Raw genomic sequence first — 15,006 nt, 5'->3', positions numbered from 1 at the left:
TTAGCAACCCGGCAACTCTTCACACAAATCCTGCAAAAGTATATCTCAAATTCAGATGAAATCTTCTCTTTTCAGCTTCACAAATCTTCATCTGCAAATTACAAGCTGGAATTGTTCAGACTTCATGAGGCAGAAAGCTTACAGCCCATTTAAACATCAAGCGTCTGCTTAAAGTCGAATAAATCACAATAGGAGAACCCATCATTTAAAGCTGTGAAACAGTTTTTTGTAAATTGAGCTAATTACTGCTGTTGGTTTGACTATTCATGAGCTCCGCGGGCTTGGAGGATGGTAAAGTGCTATTACACCTACATAGGTCACACAGCAGACCAAATGCTGCTCAGGTTGCAGAAGATGCTAATTTAGCTCAATCATAAATAGCTTTTAGCTCAAAATGAGTGGAAGTAGGTGGGAATGAACCAGTAAGTTTCATTATTATTGTGCAGAACTGAAAGTTAAGGCGTGCAGCTTCATCTGAAGTTAGATTCCTGCCGACTCCTTCGAAAATGGAGGGAAGATTTAGACCAGCAATACCAAAAATGGCAACACTTTCTCTTTGGTTCTCATTTCTTTTTTAAACTTTAAAATTCTCTTCTTTGTCTCCGTCTTCCTTCATCACATCTTGTTCTTCCCTCCACCTTCCTCACGTTTGACGGCCAGAGCTTCAGGATTTTATTAGCCATCATTCATAGCAAGCCTGGGAGGCTATAAAGAACAGACAATCTGATGGAGAGATAATGGTGCTTTATGATAGATCCCTGCTAATGAAATGCCACTGACTGTAATGAGATCAGTGAAAAGTGAGCTTTTGACCCCCTGTAAAGGGCAGGCAGCATGTTCAGAATATCCACTAAGGATGTTCTTGACATCTTAGATTTCTACTCCTATACTCTTCGTCTAGTGTTTTCTACTTTCTCCTACTTTTTCCCTCTTATTTTTTGGGATTCAGATTATCCGAATTGAACTGCTGCACATCACAGACCACATCATGCAAAATGCTCAAACAGTGGAAATGCCAAAATGCTAATGCTAACATTTACCAGTGGCTCTGAGGTGGGGCTGTTCAAACAGCAGGAGGTGTGTAAGGTCAAGAAGAGGATTACTGATTCACACTGCGCCTCAGAGGTCCACACATCTATGTGGACCTGTGAACACAGTGATCCTGACAGCAGCACAGACAGCATCAAATTATTAGCTTGGTTACGCCAATCGTGAACGTTACTGATAAGGTTTGTTGATGTGAGACTAATTATCTAGTTAAAAAGATCTTAATTTAGAAGAATTGTGTGGCTACAATGAAATGAAACACAATCTGATTTTCATAGCTCTAACTTGACAATCTCTAATGCAGGGGAAGTTTAATTATTTTTGATAAATAAGGAGGATTTCTTTCCACTGTCTGCTGCAGATACTGCAGACTTTACAATGCTCCATAGAACTCCATTTAAAAAATAAGATTTTTACATCAGAAGTTACTGTCTGGGTAATACCAAACTTAACATGCCAAATAAGATGGGATTAAAATGTAAAAAATACATTTTTAATAACTGAGTGGCGTCTACATCTACAGGTCTGCTAGACTGGCCTGGATTTTGTAGTTATTTGTGATCATGATTTAACTCAAAGAAATGTAAAGCAACACAGAAAATCTGTGAATTAGAAAGAACGGCATTCTCGAAACAAAATGTCTATTTTCTTGAATTTAAACATTTTTCTATTAGCGTGCAATTTCCTTTCCCTGCATCCTTAGCTGTCAATCTCCCCTGTCCATTCTCATTTCCATCCACTTTTCCTGTCTATCAGAAAGTCGAGTGGTTTCTGTGATGGCAAGCACATTTGAGCGCTGTCATCTTCTTCTTCCTCATCATCATCCTGTGGAGCTCAGCGGCATGTTGGAGTCCCTGCAGAGGGTCAGAGGTGGAACAAAGACATCCGCAGCTGCAGGAGAATTCAGACGGGGCTCTTACAATGTAGTTGTCAAGTTTTCATTTACACCTTTGCCGCCACTCACTCAGTTTCATTTTCATGTCCGCTGTCATTCCTGCAGATATCACAGCATGCTCGCACATAAAAATAAGTGTAAGGGGGAAATATTTTACACTGTATTATGTTTTTACAGTTTCTATTCTTTGATTTTTTTTTATTATTATTTCAGAGGAGTTTCTTGTGACTTTTCACAATATTGTCAGCCCTTTTGCTGTTTCAGACTTCTAAAAATCCAGTCCACATTTATGAGAAATGTCTTCATCTCCTGTAAACTGATTTTTCTCAAACAATACGCTTTTGAAAGGAGGGTAAAACCCCTTTCAGTAATTTTTTTTCCCCATTATTGTCAAGAAGTCTCTTCTGTAGCTAATCTCCCTTTGGAAATGATCGAACGAGGTCATGTATAGTAAAACACTTTTTGTGGAGTTTTATTTAATTGAAGAGTCGTGGCTCGGGTGAATTAAATTTTCACTGGGTCGAGAGGAGCAGCCGGTGCGGATGAGGCAACAAAGGAAATTGATTTTGTGCCCCACATCCTTTCCTGCAGCTCCTGGCTTGCATGAGGACGGCACGCCACAGCGCCGTGTCAGAGCGAGCCAGAATGTAATATAGCTCCCCTGCCTCCCTATTTCTGTTTGCGACTTTGCTGTCATGATGTTTGGAGATATTTATATATGCAGACAAAGTGAGAGCTGTGGGAATATCAACACATCTTGTTTTATAAGGGAGTTTTTGTATCAGTTGGTTTGTATGCTGGATTGAGGGCAGGTCAGAGGAGGCTGTAAACAAATAAACTATAAATATAGAATTTGTATGTGAAAACATAAAACTACCAGAGGGGTGAGGACCTTTGCAAAAAATAGGGAAAAATGTGAATTATCTACAGAATACAAAAGGGTGATGTTGTGCTAAGTCACTTTTTCTAAATATTAATGTAAACTAATAACTTTAGGGAAAATATAAAAAGATTCTCTAAAAAAAATCTTATTTTTTTCAGTAAATAGAAAAAGATTTAGAACTTGCTTGACCCAAAACAAGAAAAATGTCAACCTTTTAAAATAAATTAAAATGTTTCTTTTATTTTGTCTTGTTTTGGTTGTAAAAAAGTCCTGTAGAGATCTATAAACTCATCATATAGTCAACAATTGTGAAAACCAGTAAAGGGCTTTGCATTTTATCAATTGCCAGTGTTAGTCATCACTACGCATCCAATATGTTGGTCAATGTTGCATTTATTACGGTTTAAAATCATATATAAACTTCTGGTTTAAACTAGAAGAATAAATCAGAAGCCAAGTCCTCAATTAATGAATTCTCGTTTATTTTTATAGCACTTGTACATTTTTGCACCAACAAACTACAATGTCAGAGTTACCATTTAAAGAGCTGCGTTTTCATAATTAAACCTCAAATAGGCTGCTCCACATCCCGTTTAGATGCTGAGGAAAGCAAGCTTGAATTTTTAATATTCTAACCCTCTAACAAAACCTTTCTACACACTCTGAGCCTGCGAGGACGTCGGTAAGCGCTTGCACCTCTGGGCAAGTTGGCATGGTTATAATATCACGACCCGCGGTCTGCAGGGGCATTGCTGACGGGCTACAGCGTGCGTAGCTGACCTTTTGCTTCTGAATAAACTGTTTCATGTGTCCAGATGGGGTGAAACAGCTTTTGCTGCGTCCAAAGAGCTGCTGATGTCCCAGAGCGACTATTTCTGTGACAGCACATCGCAGCAGCTCATCCTTCTCACTTTTCACCCCGCTCACATCTTGTTTGCCTCTTCATAAACGTGTGAAGTCCTCACACTCTACCGAGTGCAGCATGATCTGCTCTCAGGGAGGAACGTTAAGTGTACACACACCCTTAAACTTTGCCATGGATGGGGAAATATTCCCATGAGTTTTATGGACAAATATTCACTTAAAGTACATTTAACGTCCTCTGATTTTCATTTTCCATTTTTTGAGGCTAGAAAATTACTTTCATCATTAGGATTATGTCAAAATATTGAGTCATATTTTTGATTAAAGCTAATACATGTTTCAGTTTGCCTCAGTATTTTTCCTCATAATGAAAAGTCCATTAATGTTAATGTGCGGATGAATTTCCTATGGAATCTTCTGACTGAGTGAACTCTTGTTAAAGGAGTAGCAGCACAAAAGAAGCTTTTGAGTGATCCTATTTAAACTGAATTTATTTGCAGCTTTGCCCCTCCATCAGAGCGTGAAAGGTCCTTCTGAATAATAATGATTTTCCACAAATCTCATCTCGTATCAAAAAGAAATAGAAATTATCCTTCAAGTCTGCTGCTGTTTAGGGCGAAGTTACATGACCTGAATAAATATTTTAAACTTTAACAGTTTCTCATTAAAAAAAAGTTGCAGTCCAAGCAAGACTGTGTTTGAAAAAGAAAATCCCCTCAGCGTTAAAATAACACGTGGTGAAGTTATGACCCTCCGAAACCTTATCAGGGCAGTTGCAGGGCGTATCAGAAGAGCTGCGGTTAGACGTGTCTGACAAATCGAAACGATCTCCTGTCTTTGACGTCGGTCGTGTTATTTGTTGACTCTTGACGGCGTCAGGAGACGGAGAGAGATTGCTTTTAAGAGCGTTCACACATATTACAAAGCTGTCACTGGTGGGAGTGTTGACAGCTGATTCCTCTGTGGGGGTGAGATGCTGGGAGACGAACAGGGTGCTCAGATACCAGTTTGTCAGAGAGGTGAAAGATGGACAGACGTGCTCGCCGTCTGATTATGTTGATCCCTTTTCGTCGAACCTCAGCCGCTTCTCCACATGGATATCCATCCTGGGTGACTGAATATTTTCCAAATCTTGGCTCCGATGGGTTTATTCTGGGACTTCTGCAGCAGCAAAGACCCCTCAGGGTACAAAACATACAGCATTAAATTCAGACTTGATATTTATTAAGGTGGACTCAGCTTGTAGAGAATGGAGTTGGGTGGGTAGAGGCTTGCAGGATACCTACCAAAGTGTACAATCTAAATAAAACCCCATAAAAATGCATTTATATTTAATCTTATGTCAAATTAAAATGTAAAATGACAGAATAAAAAATTGTAACTGAAAGTTTTATCTTGATTCTGTTTGTGCTCAAGCAAAAATAAAGTTAGAACCAAGAAGATTGGAAAAGTAAAATATTATATTGGGAAGGGTCTTGGCCAATGACATTTGAAGATCTGCAAATAGGCCCACCTACACACAGACCTAAAAATATATAGATGTAGTCTCAATAAAATAATATTTTTGAGACACTGGTTTTATAGCACTGCAGGTTTATTCTGTGAAAAATTTGTCCATTTTTATATTTTACTTTAAATTAGCCAGCATCTGCAAAACTTTGCCTTAAATTAAAAGGTCATGTCTATTCAATATGTTAAACTCAGTAGACAATGTTTTTCTTTTTTACTTTTTTCTTTTAAGATAAAATGCACATCATCTCTCCTGCTGATGTCAAGTGGGAGAAACGATGAGACAAAATCCAAATCTGTCAAGATCCAAATCTGTCAAGCTGGAACAACTTCAAGCTAAAAAAAAAGCCTTCCCAGCTCAAGGTCATGTCATTTGACCTTTAAATTGCTGTCACATTTTCAGTGCAGAGCTATTTACATTGAAGTGTGTAGTTTGTACTGTCAACCATGGCACATTGCAGTCCATCACTAATGATGTTAAATGTGAAACAACCCCTGTAATATGAGTGCAATGCAACTGTGATTTAAAGCTTTTGAAAATAATGTTCTGCATTTACCTCATAGGGAAATTACAGTAAAGTAGCCAATTATAAGGTCAGAGTAAAACAGACTTAAGGGACATTCCAATTTTAATTTAGATAATTGTTTCTGATGCATTCACACTTCCTAAAGTTCTCATTTCTAACCACAAGTTTTGTTGTAAAGAAAATTCTGCTGTAATATTTGAGCAGGAAGTATGTCCTTTATTAAGAAATTGAATATAAGTTTCACCCAATGTTTTTTATGTTTGTTTGTTTGTTTTTAGAAATATTAGGAATTCATTTGCAAGCTTTAAAATGGGATATCCTACATTCCAGGCCGTTTGTTACAGAAAAGGACAAAAAAGTATTTTTTAGCTTTCCTTTATTTTTTCAAACTTCCCTCCTTTTACTGTTATGCTCCTGGCTTTGATAAACATTCGTTTAAATCATCATTTTGCACAAGTGTTCGTCTCTCGATCGATTCTCCTTGACTAGGAGACGAGTCGGTGAGGACCTTTCTGGTATTCTTAGCTCTAAGGTCAAACTGTGGCTGTCTCAGATGGTTTGTTTCAGGTTATCCAGCAGCCTGAGAGTCTGAGAGCATGAGCCAAGCAGAAAGTAAGAGGAGGATGAAGCATCAATGACTCCTACACAAACACATCTAGGATAACTGGCTGCATTAACCTTGTCCATTAGTGTGTGTCTCTCAGAGACAGCAAATGACTGATCGTCATCTTCAGCAGGCAAAGTGTGTGTTTGTACTAAATGCATGGGATTAACATTCTGATGTTTGCCTTGTCATGAGTTTGTATGCCAAGTACATTCAGTTTACACAGCTCTGCTTGCTGGTTTCCTGCAAATCTGAGTGAAAGACAAAAAGAAAAATAGGACAGCTTCCTCCAACTGATCTGTGTTTAACACGTTGGAAAACACATTGGGATAGGTTAGTTTCATAGAGGTAAATAATAAATGTAAAGAATAATCTCATGATTCAAGGACTGTCAGTGAAGATACGAGGTCTGCTGCATAGACACCTGAGAGTAGTTCCACTTCTGCTTGTTTCTGAAAAGAAGCATTGCATTCTGGGCAATTTATTTTTCTGAAAACCAGCTGAATTAGTTTAGGCAGATTTTCCTCTGTGCTATATTAAATCTTTTACTAAATTCCCAGCATTGAGTCTGAAGCTTTTTTTCTGACTTAAATACATGCAGACTATTTCCAAGTAAATATTTTTATGAGAATACTTTTTTGTTTTCAGATATTGGGGGCGATATTATCCAAAAACAGATATTTGCTTGAATAAATTGAGAAATGTACTGTCATAAATTTTCCATTAATTAAACACAGACTGAAATCTCATTTTACAACTGGTGTTTCATATGGGATGGTTTTGAAACCTTTTCTAAGTTTTAGACAATAAAACAGTTGTAGGCATAACATCTGAATAATGGGCCACACAGGAAACTCCAATTAAAAAATTAATAGAAGCAAAAAAATAAATAAAATAAAAAAGGCCCTTCCCCATACTAAAATGGTCTTTGTTTGAAAATCTCCACAAATTTAAGTGGGAACTGTTTGAAAATTGTTAGTGGCCCATATTGGCAGGTAGAAAAATTTGCTTTTCATGGACCATCTACCGTCAGTGTAATAATAATTGCATGTCATCTTTGATAATATTGCTTAATTTTGGTTTATGAAGCTAAATCTCCTTCCAATATTTGGGACAAAGTCCTGGTATTTTCCTGTAATCTGGACAAGTTCTGTAGTGTTAGTTCAGTTAGTCCGTGCAATGCTACACATGGCCGCTAGGGGCGTTAGTGACCAAGGAAAGATTGAGCACACCAGAAGAAAAATCTTCCTGTTGAAGTTAAAAAGAGCTCAACGTGTGCGTCTCGTCTTTTCTATATCGCAGGTCAGTAAAAATGTATTTTGATGCATAAATGTGGTGTCCAAGAATTAAGAGGTTATAGACTCGAGAGTCAACTGGTGGGTCACTTTGTACAGCTTTGGATGGACATTGTGTAGAAAACGGGACTTATTTCTGGAGGCTAACTAATGCTAATGCTAGCGAACATTGTACACGTGTTGAGCTAGCTGAGAAACACAGACACAATGTTGTCAGTCAAACTCAATGAGTATATGTTGTGCAGAATAAAAATTGTAAAAGCTATTAAAATAGTTAAAAGCAAATCCATATATTTTTATTTTGAAAGTTAAAAATATAAAAGGTCTGAGGAAAAGGGACAAGGTATCTGAGTTAAAACAAAGCTAATTGGTTTGGAGAATTAAGAGCTATCTAAAATATTTTGCCATTCAATAAAATTCATGATGGAGCATGTTAAAAATAATTGTCGTTCGGCTTAAAGGGATATTGCAGTCATTTGTAATGTAATGAATCGAAGGGTTATTTGTGTAAGTTATACAGTGATACCTGAAGTATTTGATACATGGGCGTAGGTTTGGGTATGGACGGTCGTGACATGTCAGGACCAATATTCAAGGGATATAAAATAGTCCCGACCAATTTTTGCCATATTAATTAAAAAAAAAAAAAACATATGTATTTTTTAACAAAAACAAAATAAATAAACGAAAATCTACATTGATTAGTTTAATATTTCAATATACTACGCAGTGGTAGCATTCATTTTAAAATTCGCTGTTATGAACTATGACGACCCATGCCGCTATTGGCTAAAAGAACGTGGATCTACGTTCTTTGATTAGCTGCAACAGGCAGCGGCCAGCTGCCCACACGCGGTGGGGTGTGGGGGGGCCAGGGGGGTTGGTCAGTAAGTTGTAAGATCCCACCAAAACTTAGACCAAACCTATGCCCTTGATTTGATATAAGTATTGCATATGTAGTGTTGTATATGGAGTACGGTCATCACCAGAAGAATAAATCTTCCTGTTGAAGTTAAAAAGAGCTCAACGTGTGTGTCTCGTCTTTTTCATATCGCAGCATCACACGTTGAGGGAAGATCATCTGCTACATTACCCTCAGCCATCCGAGGTTGCAGGGTAACACCTCCTCTTGACCCAAATACACATCAGAGTGACTCGGTTTTGTTTTAACTGGTGCTATGTGAAATGAGTACAGGATTTTAAAAAAGATGTGAAGAGACAAGTCAAGTATCAAGCTGCCAGAAAAGAATGATAGATGGGTATGGATCCACATTCTGACATCCAGTTTCACTCTCGGAGTTTGTATTATCTTTGCAACTGGATAAAAACATGAAAAATGTGCGGCCACTGAAGAGTTTGTTCTTTCTTCGCCAAAACTGACCTTTAATTTATATTTCAATCTTTCCAGCCGAGGATACGGTTCAGAAACAATAAGCGGAAATTTCAGTGCAGGACAGTCTTTCTTTATTTATCCTATTTTCTGCCTATTTATTTCCTTTATCAGAACTGTAGAGAGCATCATACTCCTTATGTTTGTTGATCATTTCTACAATGCCAGAAGAAAATACTTAACTTTTGCTTTTATATACAGCAAAAGTATATTCAAAGTGAATATGTTTGCATATTCACTTTGAATATGCAAACAGCTCTGGGAAAAATTAAGAAACCACTTAAAACAATCAGTTTCTCTGATTTTACTTTTTATAGGTATGTTTGAGTAAAATTAACATTGTTCTTATATTCTATCAACTACTGACAGCATGTTTCTGAAATTTCAAGCAAAAATTTTGTATTTCTTTCCAGAAAATGAGAATTGGTCAAAATCACGAAAAAGATGCAGCACTTTCAGACCTCAAATGATGCAAAGAAAACAAGTTCATTTCATTTAGAAACAACAATACTTATGTTTTAACTCAGGAAGAGTTCAGAAACCAATATTTAATGGAAAAACCATCAGGTTTTCAATTGGGTTAAGTGCAGAGGGCTCTTTTTTTTCCAGAGCTGTATATTATTATTTTGTTGTTTTATTAAAAATATTGCTTGAGGCTAAATAGGAAAAGTAGGTGTCTTGCTATCAAAAAGTTGTGGGTCTGACTCCAGCTTGTTACAGCCACCTGTTGATCTGCTGGAGGCAGGCCTTCTGCAGGTGTTATGTTTTTCCCTGATTGGTGCTCTGCTGCTTTAAAAGCTGCCATGCTGCAGCAGACAGCAGGCTTTTCCCCTCTCCCTCCTCAGAACCCCATTTGGTCTGGTTTGTATCTTATGGTTGAGTTTTGTTAGGTTTGTTTTGCATTTGCTTATTTCTGGTTGGTTATGGGTTTTGTATTAATTTATTTTGGTTTCTCATTTCAGGTAATTCCCTTTTCAGGCTTTATTTCTTTAGTATAATTTAATAAATTCAATTTTCATTTAATCAGAAAATCCTTGTGTGGTTTCCTTTAATGTTACCCCACCAAACGAGCCTGGTGGACGTAACATTGTGGGGGCTCATCCAATTTATGTGGACTAATTATGCTTAATTGGCCTCATTGTTGTGTTCAGGTTGCAGTTACATGCCCCTGATTTTGGTTTTCCTGTGTTGCAGGTTATTTGTAGGCTTTTGGGCTAGTTTAAGGTGTTGAAACCTTACTAGATTTTGGACATTTTTGATGTTCCATATATCTGTTGTTGGAGGTCCATGAGGATTTTTGCACTTTGGTCGGAGGGAAAGGGGGGAGAGAAGTCTCTTTGTTTTGTAATAGGTAAGTGCTGTCTGGTGTTTGTTGTTTTGGCAACTCCATTTTAGACAACCCTGTTTATTATTTTAGTTTGTTATTTTTGGGCTGGACTCTGGGCTGAGGGCACCGCCGTGGTTTGCTGCCTGAGAGGTTTTGGCCTGGAGGGATTTGCTACCAGCGGTATCTTGGTGCTTCAAGTGCCTTGGCTCTTGGAGGAAGGCCTGAAGACTAGGCTAAGGTTAGTCAGGGTTTTGGTCATTTAGTTAGCTGCAGGTAAATGGAGATTTGTCATTTGTTTGTACCAGTCAGGCACTTCCTGATGGTTGTTGGTTAAAAAATTTTGTATTTTCTGACTAGTTTTGTTTTGGAAGTTGGTTTGTTGGATTATTTTTGTTGAAAATGGATACTGTAGGTTCTTTTTTAGCTTCTCCAACTTTAGAACTATTGGAAAAGCTTACAAAGGAGCAGATTCATCAAGTAGCTGAACACTTTGAAATTGATCTTGAAGCTGCAAAAGGATTAAAAAAACCTCAACTAAGGAGTTTCTTAAGACAAATTTATAAAACTGAATGTCTTTACTGTTTCTCTTTCAGATGCTGATGTGACAGGTGCAATTTCCCTCGGTTCAGATTCTTTAACTGGTGCTTCGAAGTTGGTTGATGAATCATCAGGTCCAACAGTATCTCAAGAGTCTCAATTAAAGTTTCAATCTAAGAGAACTGAGATGGAAATGCAGTTTGAGTTGGAAAAATTGCGGCTAGCACATGAGCTTGAGGAGAGAAAACTAGTTTTTCAAGAAAAGAGGCTAGCACGTGAACAAGAAGAAAAGAGGCTAGCACATGAGTTGGAGGTTAAGAAATTATCTTTGGAAGCTGAGTGCTTGAAGTTGAGGTCTGAGGGCAGGTTAAGTGGTGGATCTTTTAACCTGTCTCAAGGTGGTGATGGGTTTTCTGGACATAACTTGGTTAACATGTTGAAGCTGTTACCTAAGTTTAATGAACAAGATCCTGATGTGTTTTTCTCTTTGTTTGAGGACATGGCAGAGGACAATGACTGGAGTGATCTAGATTGCTCCATTCTGTTGCAAAGTGTGCTGGTGGGTAAGGCCCAAGAAGCTTATGTTTCATTAACTTCAGCTGAAAGAAAGGTGTACAAATCTGTTAAAGAAGCTGTTTTGAAGGCTTATGAACGGGTTCCTGAACATTACAGGCAACAATTTAGGAACTGCAGGAAGGCTGAAAAACAGACAAATACAGATCTGGTCAGAGAGCTAAACACCCAGTTTTTTCGCTGGTTATCAGCTGAAGGTGTGGATGATTTTGAATCCCTTTGTGATTTGATGGTGTTGGAACAGTTCAAGAACATTATTCCAGATCGGGTTGCCACATATGTTAATGAGCAAAAAGTAAAAACTCCTGCTAAAGCTGCTGTCTTGGCAGATGAGTATGTTCTAACCCATAAAGGGTTAGGGTTAGATAGGATTAGGGTTAGGACAGTGAGGTGCTGCGGACACAGCCGCCTGCGCATGTGCCCTCCCCTGGAAGTCCGACAATTTTATCTTATCCCAGGCCTACAGGAGTGACATCAGCGTGATCGGGGCATTATTCTGGGATTATTGATCCTAGTTTTGAACCTCCTGGTCCCCGGGAAAGTGTATTTTTGACAGTTTTTACGAATTACGGTTTTTGATTTTTAATTTGTGCTACGGACGTCACAGGAACCAAACAACCACACCAGGCTACTCTCCAGACTCTGGCCTTTCCAGCAATATATGGCTTTCCCCGGAGAAATGCATTTTTAAACGTTTTTATGAAGATCGAAAATGACCGGAAATCACTCAGTCACACATCCGGTTTACGGTGAGTGGCAGGCTGGCTGGGGAGACGAACAGAGCCCGCTCACCTCTCCGGAAGTCGGTGAGCCCCAGAGCCTACTGGGGGCTTCGAGTCCGAGGAGGTCCTGAGCTTATATTGTAGCCGGAAATTGGGCCCTATAAGCTGGCTCTGACCTCTGCATTTGACCCCTGCACACCTCCAGGCCTGGAAGTATGCACAGAACCACACTTGGAACCAGCCCTGGAGCTTTACAGGGCAGCCAAACATACATAATAGCCTGAAATTGAGCCCCAAAAGCCGGCTCTGTAACAACCACACTGGACAAACACAAAACCTCACGCACCCTCCAAACCTGGGCACCCACACTTAAGCACCCCTCCACGGACTGCACCCACCAGCACGCACGACCCGGAGGCTCGTGCCCCTGGTAAGGCGGCTGGAGTTGAGTCAAAACAACGTACTAAGTGTCGCTGGCACTTAGAGCTTTGGAGTTACGTACCCCTGGTATGGCGGTGGGACTTTTAAAAATCTCGCTGAACCAGCGAGGTGCCTGTCTCCCAGCGGGGGCACGCCGTTCAAGTACCCCCGCACTTGGATGGTTCCCGCCCAGCCTGCTGGTCTGTGCCGGAGCCCGCAGTGACTTTCGTTCTAGATAAATCCCCCCATGACCTTGGTCGGTAGACGGGTCCCTAACCCTACCCTGAAAACTCCTTGGGATCAATCTCAGACGGTATGTACTCCTCAAATCTGCGGACTTGCTCAATGCGAAGTCCAAGCTGGATGTCCACCTTTCTTGTTAAGTCCTCTACGTGATCAATGTATTGCACTGCCCTGGACATGAGGTCCCGCTGAAATTGAGGATGTGACATGCGGCAGGTGGCCAGTGTACCACTAACAGGATGTCTGTATGGCATTTGTATGTGGACATGTGGGGAGTCCACATACAACTGAAGGAAGTTCAGGGTACCTTCAGCACCAAGTACATCCAGAAGTGTTTTCTGCAGGCTCAGTGGTCGGTGATCCAGATCGGTCTGGTAATTGGTGGCCTCATGGATCCCCAAGATGGAGTAAAGGGATCCACGAGGGCCTACCAAGTCCTGCAGACCAAATCTGGAGAAAAGCAGGTGAGTGTCTGGGTGATAGGCCTGTACCTTGCAAGCTGTGTGGACAGAGAGACTGGCAACACCCAAAGGAGCTACCAGGTCTGTAACGTCCAAAATCTCCTCGTCCTTCTGCCCAAAGACAGTCAAGTACAGAGCCGGCTTGAGGAGGTGGCTCTCACCGATGTTCTTCATAGCTTTGTCAAGAAGGGAGAGGATGTAAAACAGGTCTCGCTTCAGAACGTGGTATCGACTAGTGTTAGTCAATATTTGTTTCTGCAGGGAAGGCCTTCTTTTATCCTGTCCCTTTGCTCCCTTAAGCAACTTCTGAAATTCATGGACAATGCAGTTGAACATTTCGCATGAATAAATCCGAAACAGGGATTTCTTCGTCATGCGTGTGTCTGGGTCCTTGAAGCAGATGGGCGTAAATATTATGGAGAGGTGGTAACCACCATCCACATAGCCAATAGTGTACCCACAGCTGTTTCGAAGGGCACTTGAGCCCAGTGGGGTACACTGTCTGAGGTCCATGTGCTTTTTTAGGAACTTATAGCTGTCCTGAAGCATGTGGGTTTGAATATGAGGAAGCAGCAGGTAGTGGATGGGGGCTAAAAGTGCAGTGGCACGCTTTAGTTCCACCACCAGACCATCAATGTCAAACCCTAACGTTAGATCACGTTCAGGTTCACTGACGTAAGTGGAGTGGAAACAGAGTCTAGTGTGAGCTCCCAAAAACTCTGACAGAGTGGAATACTGTGAAACAGTATCACTTAATGTCTGGGAATTCAGGGAGCCCACTTCGTCAATGTCACACTGAGCTCCTTCCATGTTCTGAACAGTACAACACTCGACTGGTGAATGACAGAGAACTGAAAATGTAGTGTGCACAGTACAGCAGTCAAGTCGAAAATGAAATGTCTGCGGACTCTGGGGGCGGAGCTGAGCGCGGATAACCAACTCCCAGCTCGATAAGACGATCCTAGACAGAGTTCGAAAATGAATGGGAGTCTATGGCAGCTATAGGAAGGGAAGGGGCCAGGGACACCAAACTTGGAGGGAAGGTGGGTAGGCCCATGTGGTGTATACACATAAAGTTTCATCAACATGCCACTTATACTTTTTGAGTTATTGAGCTTGACCGAACTCGTCCGATGAATGGGAGTCAATGGCAGCTATGTCATAGAAAGGGGCCACAGCCACCAAACTTGGAGGGTACCTGGGTCCCCTCCATGGGTCCCTCGAGGCCAAGTATGGGCCCCATACCTCTTATAGTTTTTGAGTTATCGAGCTTGACCGAACGCGTTTTCTGGTTTTCATCCTATAAGACACTCAGTTCCGGTTGAGCCTGGCTCAACTGTGAATAAGCACTCACTGGAATCTGCCAGTCAGTTTTCCAGCTCTTACACAGCACATACAAATCAGGAGGTTCACCAATTGGTGACTGTTTGCACATGCACCTCCACAAGATAGTGCCCTGTCTAGGCCTGTCGCGATAAACGATAAATCAATTAATCGTACGATAAATTAAAACTATCGACGTCATTTCAATTATCGGCATTATCGTCTCTTCCGTCCTTTTTCTCTTTCTGTTGATGACACCGAATGAAAAAAAGCTCAACTCCGGTGCTCTCCACTGACCCTCCTTCCTCATTTTCTTAGTGTAAAGCCCAGCGCACACTACACGATCTTAGAGATGTCGGCCGATTGTCGGCCCATTTTCAAAACCT

The sequence above is a fragment of the Xiphophorus hellerii genome, chromosome 16, assembly GCF_003331165.1.
Source record: "Xiphophorus hellerii strain 12219 chromosome 16, Xiphophorus_hellerii-4.1, whole genome shotgun sequence".
Taxonomy (NCBI): Eukaryota; Metazoa; Chordata; class Actinopteri; order Cyprinodontiformes; family Poeciliidae; genus Xiphophorus; species Xiphophorus hellerii.
The sequence above is the reverse complement of the archived record's forward strand: the minus strand, read 5'-3'. Positions refer to the sequence as shown.